Source organism: Marmota marmota, unplaced genomic scaffold (genome assembly GCF_001458135.2).
Source record: "Marmota marmota marmota unplaced genomic scaffold, marMar, whole genome shotgun sequence".
Lineage (NCBI taxonomy): Eukaryota > Metazoa > Chordata > Mammalia > Rodentia > Sciuridae > Marmota > Marmota marmota.
This window is the reverse complement of record NW_026005887.1, coordinates 449,101-458,535: the sequence shown is the minus strand read 5'-3', so window position 1 is coordinate 458,535 and position 9,435 is coordinate 449,101. Positions and strand designations below refer to the sequence as shown.

Genomic DNA, 9,435 nt, shown 5'->3' with positions numbered 1-9,435 from the left:
AGTCTCTAGTGAGTGGGACAACAGAATGAACACATTGTGCCAACTGCAGAGCCTCAAGAAATAAAATGTCTTCTGTTGGGGTCAAATGACCAAGGTGATGCTTATTACAATCCCTTCTCTTGTGAATGCTGATGTCTATTTAATAACTTCTCCCTTATGGTTCTATACAGCTGAGGGCAAAATTCAAGGAAAGGAAAGTTATTAACAAACTGAAATGTGTTATATAAGGACATTTTAGTCAATTACAGTTGGCAAATATGATGGTGATCCCATAAGATTATAATGGAGCTGAAAAAACTGTTTTTGCCTAGTACTCTTACTGTAACTTCATAATAAAGAGATTATGATTTTGATGATGATGGTGGTGGAGGAGGAGGAGGAGGAGGAAGAGGAGGAGGAGGAGGCAGCGGAGGAGGCGGCGGCGGAGGAGGAGGCGGCGGCGGCGGTGGCGGCTGCCATGGCTGAGGCTCTGGAATGACTCCCTGAGGGTAGAGTGTGCTGATTGTGGACTTTGGAGCCATTATTGGAGATATGGGGTGAAGGAGAACTTGCAGGTATTGGTTGGAAGGTGAGTACGGTTTGGAATATATGAAATTGGAGACACCTGTGGTGTCTCAGGAGTCACTTTGACATCTTCCTCTCCTTCAACCCCTCTCTCACAGGTAAGCAGGCACCAAGTCCCTTCGACTCAACCTGCAAAATGCCTCTCAAATCTACCCATTTCTTGATATTGCTGCTGAAGAGATCTCACCTCTTGGGCACCTTCCCCTGAGCTTGAGCATCTATCTTGTCTGGAGGAAATTCTCCTTCCCTTTGTATTTCATTTTTTCTTTTCTTTCTTTTTTTTTTTTTCATTTTTAATTTTTAATATATTTTTTAGTTTTTAGTGGTCCTTTATTTTATTTATTCATATGTGGTGCTGAAAATCAAACCCAGTGCCTCACACATGCTAGGCAAGCGCTCTACCACTGACCTACAACTCCAGCCCCCTTCCCTTCGTATTTCTGTAGAGGGCCATGTAAAGCTTTGGATTCTGTTCAGACTCCAGGTTTTAAGAGTTCAACACAGAAAGAATTTCAGGTCATTTGTTTCCCTCCAGAATGAAATTCTAATCTTGAGGGAGGTGGGAAGGACAGGCGAATGCATTATTGCAAACCTTCTCCAGTGATTCTGAGGTACAGCTCTGGTTAAGAGTCCCTGCCCAACACCCTGAGATATTTGAGTGTAAGAACCATGCCCTTCAACTTTGTATTCATTAAATACAACCAATGCCTGATATACACTCAGTGCTCAGTAAAGGGTCAAGTGAACCAGTGGATACAAGAGCTGAAGAATGATAGGGTCCAAAGAAATGGATGGAGGATATCTTAGGAGTAAGTATGGTCCCTTCATTTTTTTCAGTTGCCTTAGTGTTGAAATGGAAGGAGGTTCCCAGATATTCATGGGATGTCACTTTTGGCAACAATGGACCATCAGTTATCTGGGTTTTCTAGCAAGGAGGGATTTCAGATTATGTAGTCTGCAATATTTCCAGAAATAGAAATCATTCCTTTTTTCTCTAATGACCCACACAACACCTGGGAATTCCCATAAAATTCCCAGAAGAGAAGGCCTGGATGGAAAACCACTTTCCCTATGTATACTTTGTATGGAACTGCCAGTGAAGCAGTAGATATGGGCAGAAGACACCACTCTCCTGGTGTCTCCTGAGATCTCTGCTCTGACTGGTTTTCATCTGTCGTTTTCTGCCAGTTTTGTTGGGACTCACCTTCCATTTTCTCTCCACACAGGCTTGTTGAAAATGTAGGAGCCAATGTTTCCAACCGTCCCTGCTCCAAACTCTGATGCATACGCACCTGTGTACAGGTGAGCATGTGCACACACGCACACACACGCACACACACACAAGAAGCACACACTCCTGGGTTCTTGAGGAACTTTCAACAGGAACTTATATTGTGAAAACTTTCATTACGTTTTTTAAAAAAAATTGTTGTTGTAGATGGACACAATACATTTACTTTGTTTATTTATTTATTTTTATGTGGAGCTGGGATGGAACCCAGTGCCTCACGTGTGCTAGGCAAGCATTCTACCACTGAGCCACAACCCCAGCCCATTACTTTTTAAAAAGATGTCTGAAATACAACATTTTGGACACATGGAGGTGCTCCAGCCCCCAGTTTCCTATCCATCTCTTGGAAAGGAGTGAGCAGTCTAGGACATGCAGGGACACACAAAAGAACATTATCTTCTGCCATTGCATTAGGCCTAAACATACTTACAAAGCAAAACAGGCAGCTGTGGTGAGGAAGAAAAAGCCCTGGACCAAGAGTTCAAAGGCCCAGGTTAAAGTACTGCCTCTGTCACTTGTTCTCTGGAGTCTGTTTCCTCACCTGTAAAGCCAGAGGAATGGTATTACTTCATATTTATATAAACTGAGCTGCAAAACACTGGTTTAGGTACCCTTGTTCTGAGTTATCACGGACCCCTTGTGCTTACCTGCTATTGACACTGACTGTTAATATGCCTGCCTCCCATGGCAGAAGGAGATCTGCTTGAAGGCACAAATTGTATGTCTCTCCCCTACTGTGCCCTGCCTTCAGTACTCAGCAGAGTGGTCAGTGAATTTTGATTGTGCAAATGAAGAACAACTGGAAACTTGTCCATTTTTGTCTTTCCTGTTAAGCTGTTATGTTTCTAAAAGAATAGCTACTGCTTTATGGTCCTCATAGGTGGGCTACCAGATAGGGCAAATCTACTTTCCTTCTGTGTAAATTTGATGTATGGATGTTCCAAATGATCAGGAGTTGAGTCACTCACCATGTTACCTTACAACTACATTTGTCTTTTTTTTTTTTTTTGTGGTACTGGGGATTAGAACCCAGGGCTTTGTGGTGCATGCAAAGCAAGCACTCTACCAGCTGAGCTATATCCCCAGCCCTAACAACTACATTCAAAAGCCTGTTAAAATTCTCATAGATAGGAGAATATTTCAGTAGGCTCGCCCCCGCGCCCTGGTTATTCAGTTGCCGATGTGTCCCCAGCACATTGCATTTCCTCAATAATAACCCTTTACACGTGTGTACCACTGCTTTAAAGATTTGTTAAAAGGTTCGTTTTCATGTTCACTGACTCATAGACTCTTAATAACACCATGAAATAGGCAGGGAAGGTATTCTTACTACCAGTTGACAGATGAAGAAACAAAGGTTCAGACATTACTTGTGTTGCCACGTACCATACCTAGGGCAATTTTGTGGCAGAGCTGGGCCTAGAATGTAAGCAGGTTTCTAATACCAGTCTGGTGTTCTTTATACCACTCATTAGTTCAACACTGTTGCATTTTGTGATGTTGCCTCAATGACATTTTTGCATCTCACCCTATTCCTGCTTCTCAACTGCACCACCCAGTATTTGCCATGCTATTCTCTGTGCTCAACCAGGGCCTCTCCCTCTTTTCCAAACACATCCTCTTGCGATTTCCTGTCTCTGGATCTTTGCATGTGTTTCCACATCTTGGAGGACACTCTAACCCCAATATCACTGCAAGTTGAGAGAAACCCAAGGCATCCTCTTAATTTCACCTCAAAGGCCACCTAGCCTATGATACCTTTGCAGATTAGCCCTGCTGGATGAGATCTCTCTACCCTTGAACTCACAGAGCAATCTGTCTTGTTTTGAAGGGATTTCCATACCTGTTTAATTCCCGGTAGTCTCTCACATCCCTTGTCTATGTCCCCACAGCCCCTATTACTCAGTTTTCAAAGCACTTATCTCCCAATGTTGTGAGTCTGCTTTTGCCCTATGACTGTAACCTCCATGAGGCCTGGAACTTTGATTCGTCTTGGTATCTCCAGCACTGTGCACAGTGCTGGGAGCACAGTAGTTGCTCCAAAAAAAAAAAAAAAAAAAGTCGTGTGAATGAGTGGATGGATGAATGAATACTACCTAGCACGACGCCATGGATATTCGAGTTGCAAAATAATAATGGATTAAACTCAGTTTTCAACCAAATCTCACTATTTTCATCCTATCCTAGTGGGGGATAAAGGTTCTTTGTCCTGTCTCAGGCTGTCTCTTCTACTCCCGCTCTGGATTCTAGCACACCCTGCCTCCCTAGGTGCCTCATTCACTCCATCAATGACCTCCTCTCACCAAGGTCTCTACTCGCTTCCTCTTCTCTGTCTGACTCCCTTCCTTGCAGTAACTAACTGGTCTAAAAGTAAGTGCCCTCAACTGGATGGGTGTCTTCCTTCGCCTGTCCCTCACATTATAAACCATGCATCTCATGATAGAGTAACCTGGCTGGGCCTTTTACTGGGGAACCTTCAGTGTCACTGTCCTTAGATATTTTCTATTGGGTTGGTCAGATGGCCCACAGAAGACTCTTTCAGATGCCAGATTTTAGGGGCAGAGTCAGTGAAGAAGACTGGAGGTTCACAGCTTTCAGGATGTATGCATCCTCTTAAGCCCCCTGTTTTCAATATGAGAACCCAGCCCTCAACCGGGTTTAGGAATTTCTAGTCCAGAGGCTCTTTCCTTTACACTCTCCAGGGAACGGCACTCCAGATTTCTCTCTGGGAAGGGAGAGGCCAGCCCCTCACTGGCTTTGGCTGCTGGAGGGGATTTGGGAATGAATTTACGTCTTAAACCAGTTTACAGACACACTCATTATTTTGGTGCCTAGCCACCTTCACCTCCACTTCCAAAGTTACCTGTTGCAATTTTTGAAGATCCTTGGGGGCAGGTGATGATACAGGTTGGCTTTTGGCTTTTCCCACTAAGGTCTCAGGATTCCTACTTTGTGGTCTTCTTGGATCTGCTACGTCAACTGCTAGTCATCCACGTGCTTTTCAGCATTCCAACTTTAGTTGCTGCTTCCTTTCCTGTTCTCCCCATCATATCCTCCAAATCCTGTTCCTCTAATCCTTTCAAAAATCATTTCATAGTAGTTTCAGTGGGGGTTCTGAGAGTGAATGAAGCCTCTCAAATGAAGAGGGTTCTGAGAGGCAATTAAGCTATATGTAGAACTATGGGTCCCACCTATACATCACCATGGACATGGGTGTCCACCTGCCTATTTCATTCATTCTCCACACGTGTTTCCCAAGCCACTCTTCCTAAAACTCTGCAGACCTAATTTGTCTCATCAGGCTCTCTGACCATTCTTCTGTTTCATCTCTGAATCCCCAGATCACCCAAGCCCCCAAACAACTTCCTATCCATAAACCCTCAGGCCTTTAAGGTCAGATACCTTGTCATAGACCTGCACTTCATGACCCCTAGCATTTTCCTGCACCTTTCCAGTTCTGAGTCTCCTAACTTTGCTGCTTCTAAGAAGGCTGTTGATTTCATAGGCTAGCCCCAATCCCTCCTCTTTTCCCAAGTAATGATATTGGCAACAGTGATAAACGGCTAGTGTGTACGGACTGTAAATTATGTGCTGCTCACTCTGGTGGATGCTTTCTACCCAAGATCTCAGTTCATTCTGCATCACGGCTTTTAATTTTTTTGTACCCATCCCCTTTTTAGGTAGTTGATATTGCATATGAAGAAACAGTGCCGGGCTGGGGATGTGGCTCAAGTGGTAGCGCGCTCGCCTGGCATGCGTGCGGCCCGGGTTCGATCCTCAGCACCACATACAAAATAAACATGTTGTATCCGCCGATAACTAAAAAAAAAAATAAAAAAATATTAAAAAAATTCTCTCTCTCTCTCTCTCTCTAAAAAAAAAAAAAAGAAACAGTGCCTCAAGGAAGGAAAGCTGATTTCCCAAAATTCGTCAGGCTAATAAGATGGAATTTAAGCCTAGGTCATTCTAAAGTCTGTGTTCTTCTTATAACACTATCCTGCCTGAGTCAAGGCATCAGAGAGGGAGCCAGAAAGCATAATCCAAATGTATACTAAATACCTGAATTGGAGAGAGTGCCTACCACCCAATGGGTAAACTGTGGATAAAGATGGCTCTAGCAGAGAAAACCTTTACTAACTTCACAAGTTTACACAGCATCCACACTTGTGATCCTCTGTTGTGCACAGGATAAATGACCGTGTTTATCTACCCACACAGAAAGTAAGTTAGAACACTACTACGAATCTGTATGCTACACACCAACATGGCTTAAGATGATTTATCACAATTGCAAAAGAAGCCTGATTTTTTTTTCCAGAAAGGAAGGTTGTTTTCCATTAATCAAGCTAAGACTTTATACTGCATTATTGCCTGGCACAAAAACAGATAGTCATAATGATAAACCCAACTCATCAAGAAAGTGTGCACTCTGTAGTTTGCGAACTCGACTCAGGAAATCAGGGAAGAGTAAAATCCACATGGGAAAGATTTCCATTGACTTCGCATCCAAGATGGTACAGTTACTGCATGCTATGGAACACTTGGCAGTGATATACTAAATTTAACAAAGTAAACTCAAAAAGGCATGGCCAAGACAAAAACACACGAATGTGATCAGATGCTTGTCTCCATATTGAAGTGTCAGGCTTGCTTGTCTGGAAGCAAAGCATGGTGGACAGAAGTTAAGCTCCTACAAGGAATAGGGGTCCGAAAGTACTCTGAGCAAGATGGAGGGCAAAAGCCACATTCACTGTGTAAAGCCAAGGACTAGAATGTGGCTACCCACAAACTTGCCAACCCCTGGCTATAAGTCTGAACAACAATGACAACAACAAAAAAGAACATCTACCAAACTCTGCCAGGGTCTTTGGCTCTGACGAGCTAAAGGTGTGTGGGGATGAGGACACAGACAATGTTTCTAGAAAATGTTTTTGAGTTTTTTTTTTTTTTTTTTCCCAAACTACTTGCAAAACTAATCTATGTATGCTCATGGTTCTTTCAAGATCTTGCTGGAAGAACTGTGAAAGTGGGAATGATGATTATTGTCTGTGAATGGTTGGTTAGACTGTAAGCATGGAAAGGGTGAGGGAGTTAACAAAATTTATTGAGCAATATGGCAGATTAGTTAAAAGAACTGTCGCTGGAGCCACTGTCTTCAGGTTTCTAATTTAAAGTCTGACACTTATTTTAGCCTTGTGACCTTGGGTAAGCCACTTAATCTCTCTTTGCCTCTATTTTTTTGTTTCCATCTGTAAAATGGCGACAGGGTTGTTGTGGAGATTAAGTGCACTTAGAACAGTGTCCAGCACATAGACAGCACTATGTAAGAGTTGGCTATTATTGTTGGGCAACAATGCGTGCTGTGAACATCTTAGTTTAATAACCACAAAGTTGTTTGAAAAACTCTATGAGGTAGGTGTTTTCTTTTTTTTTTTAATTTTTTTATTGTTGGTTGTTCAAAACATTACATAGTTCTTGATATATCTTATTTCACACTTTGATTCAAGTGGGTTATGAACTCCCATTTTTACCCCGTATACAGATTGCAGAATCACATCAGTTACGCATCCATTGATTTACATATTGCCATACTAGTGTCTGTTGTATTCTGCTGCCTTTCCTATCCTCTACTATCCCCCCTCCCCTCCCCTCCCGAGGTAGGTGTTTTCTGTTCTGTATCTGTATGAGAGGTAAATGAAAAGCCAGACAAAATGACCTAAGTCGCATAACTACAGAATGGCAGAACCTTTAGATGCTGCCTAGTCCAAGGCTTTCACTTCACCAAAGAACAAACTGAAGTTCAAAATAGAAGGGCATGCCTCAAGTCATTTAGTGCCAGAACTGGGCTTAGAAATTCAGCAACAGGCCTCTTCCCTTCAAGTAATTCTCAAACTTTGGTGTGCATCAGAATCCCCTGGAGGGTTTGCTCAAACAAACTGGTGGTCTCCACTCCCAGAGTTCCTGATTTAGTAGGTCAGGGTGGGACGTGAACAGTTGCATTTCTAAAGAAATTGTCAAATGATGCTGATGCTGCTGGTCTGGGGACCAGACGTTGGGAACCTCCACAGCACACCATAGTTCGTACATTCTTTTTTCCTTCTCACCACGGACTCCACAGTCTGTGATCTATAAACACTTACAAAGAAAGGGAAACTGGTGATGAAAACTAAAGAAAAATAAATAGCTCCCAGCAAGAAGGCAAGGTGACTGACCTAGAGTCCTGGGTTTGTGTGGGACTTTTCCAATTTTAAGATGGGGAAAGTTGTACAGTACAGGAAACCCCTCAGTCCCAGGCACTCTGAGAGGGTTGGCCATTGTAGACAAAGGCAAACAAAATTTGGTGCCAGTCAGCTGCCAAACAGAAAAGGACATATAGAGAATGAGGTAATTTCTGATGAGTTTGTCTGAAAAGGACTCATTCATTTCTTCCTCTCCCAACAAATCTGTATTATGAAACTACTCTTTGTAAGGCACCATGTTAGGTGCTGTGCTCCTGAGACTATTGATCCCATCCCACCAGAGAAGAAAGGTAAAAGTGAGTCTACAGTGAGCTTGGTAGACACAGACCCAGGCTTATATACTCAGAAACACCTGGAATAGGTGTGGGAAGGGAACACCCCACATCGAAATTTTTCAACCATGTTTCAATACATGATCAGCAGTCCAATAATTCCCTTCCTCCCTTTCTTCCTCTGAAGGGAGCACATCATTGAGAAGGATTGATTAAACATTTAGGAAAAGGAGGGTGTGGTAGTGAATTATTTCATTAATAATTCAGGAGAGTCAAGGTAAGGGGAGTCCTTTAGTAAGGGCGGTAAGTTGAATTTTTTGTCCTTGTCTTTACAGACCCATGAGTATGTCCTTCACTTGTCATAAATCAATGCTAACCTCAGTTATGGTGTAATCTTCGAGGCTAATTTATACAAAACTTCAAAAAAGGCAAATGTCCTGGGGAAGACTAATGGCAACGTATTTTAGAGGAGTGCATAATAGCAAAGAGAACTCTTTAAGACCCCAAATTAATTCTCAATCCTTTGACCTGACAGGAATAAAGATTTCAGGGAAGACTCCTAAAGATTCATGGTAAAAATAAAATGCAGAAATATTTTGAGAACACATGTTGGAGCACTGGGTGGATCAATAAAATAATGCATAGACTACCAAGTGTTTCCTGGGAACTCACTGAAAAATTCAGATTAGGCTCTATTCTCTGTAAGTTTTCTTTCCTTTATGACTCCTATATTTCTTAATAATATATATTTTTTTCTGTAGGGTGCACCCTGGCCTACATGTTCTTTCATCATTCTGCAGTGCTCAATGTGGTTATTGTACAGCTTCATTTTCAGTGAAAGCCACGGGAACAGAAGCCTCATACATTCCCCACCCATCCCACTTTCACACATCAGTCATTCAAGAAATAAAGGAAAGAAAGCATTAAATATGACCCAGTCACATCTTGGCAATTAACATAATATTTTAAGAGAAGGAAAAATATCATAAATGGAGGAAAACACATTACCTCCTAAAATGCCACCAAATTGCCAAAATACAAGTTTGTTAGTGGTGGTGGTGGGGGGGGG

The 9,435-nt window shown here is 42.4% G+C and overlaps 1 long non-coding RNA gene across 1 annotated transcript in view; it reads left to right on the top strand.

Moving 5' to 3' along the window:
* Positions 1-9,435, top strand: part of LOC107161018 — a 23,811-nt gene that overhangs the window by 12,015 nt on the left and 2,361 nt on the right. Inside the window, exon 3 of the long non-coding RNA XR_001505922.2 lies at positions 1,791-1,866. This is a non-coding gene — a long non-coding RNA (uncharacterized LOC107161018). The remainder of the gene's footprint in view (positions 1-1,790; positions 1,867-9,435) is intronic.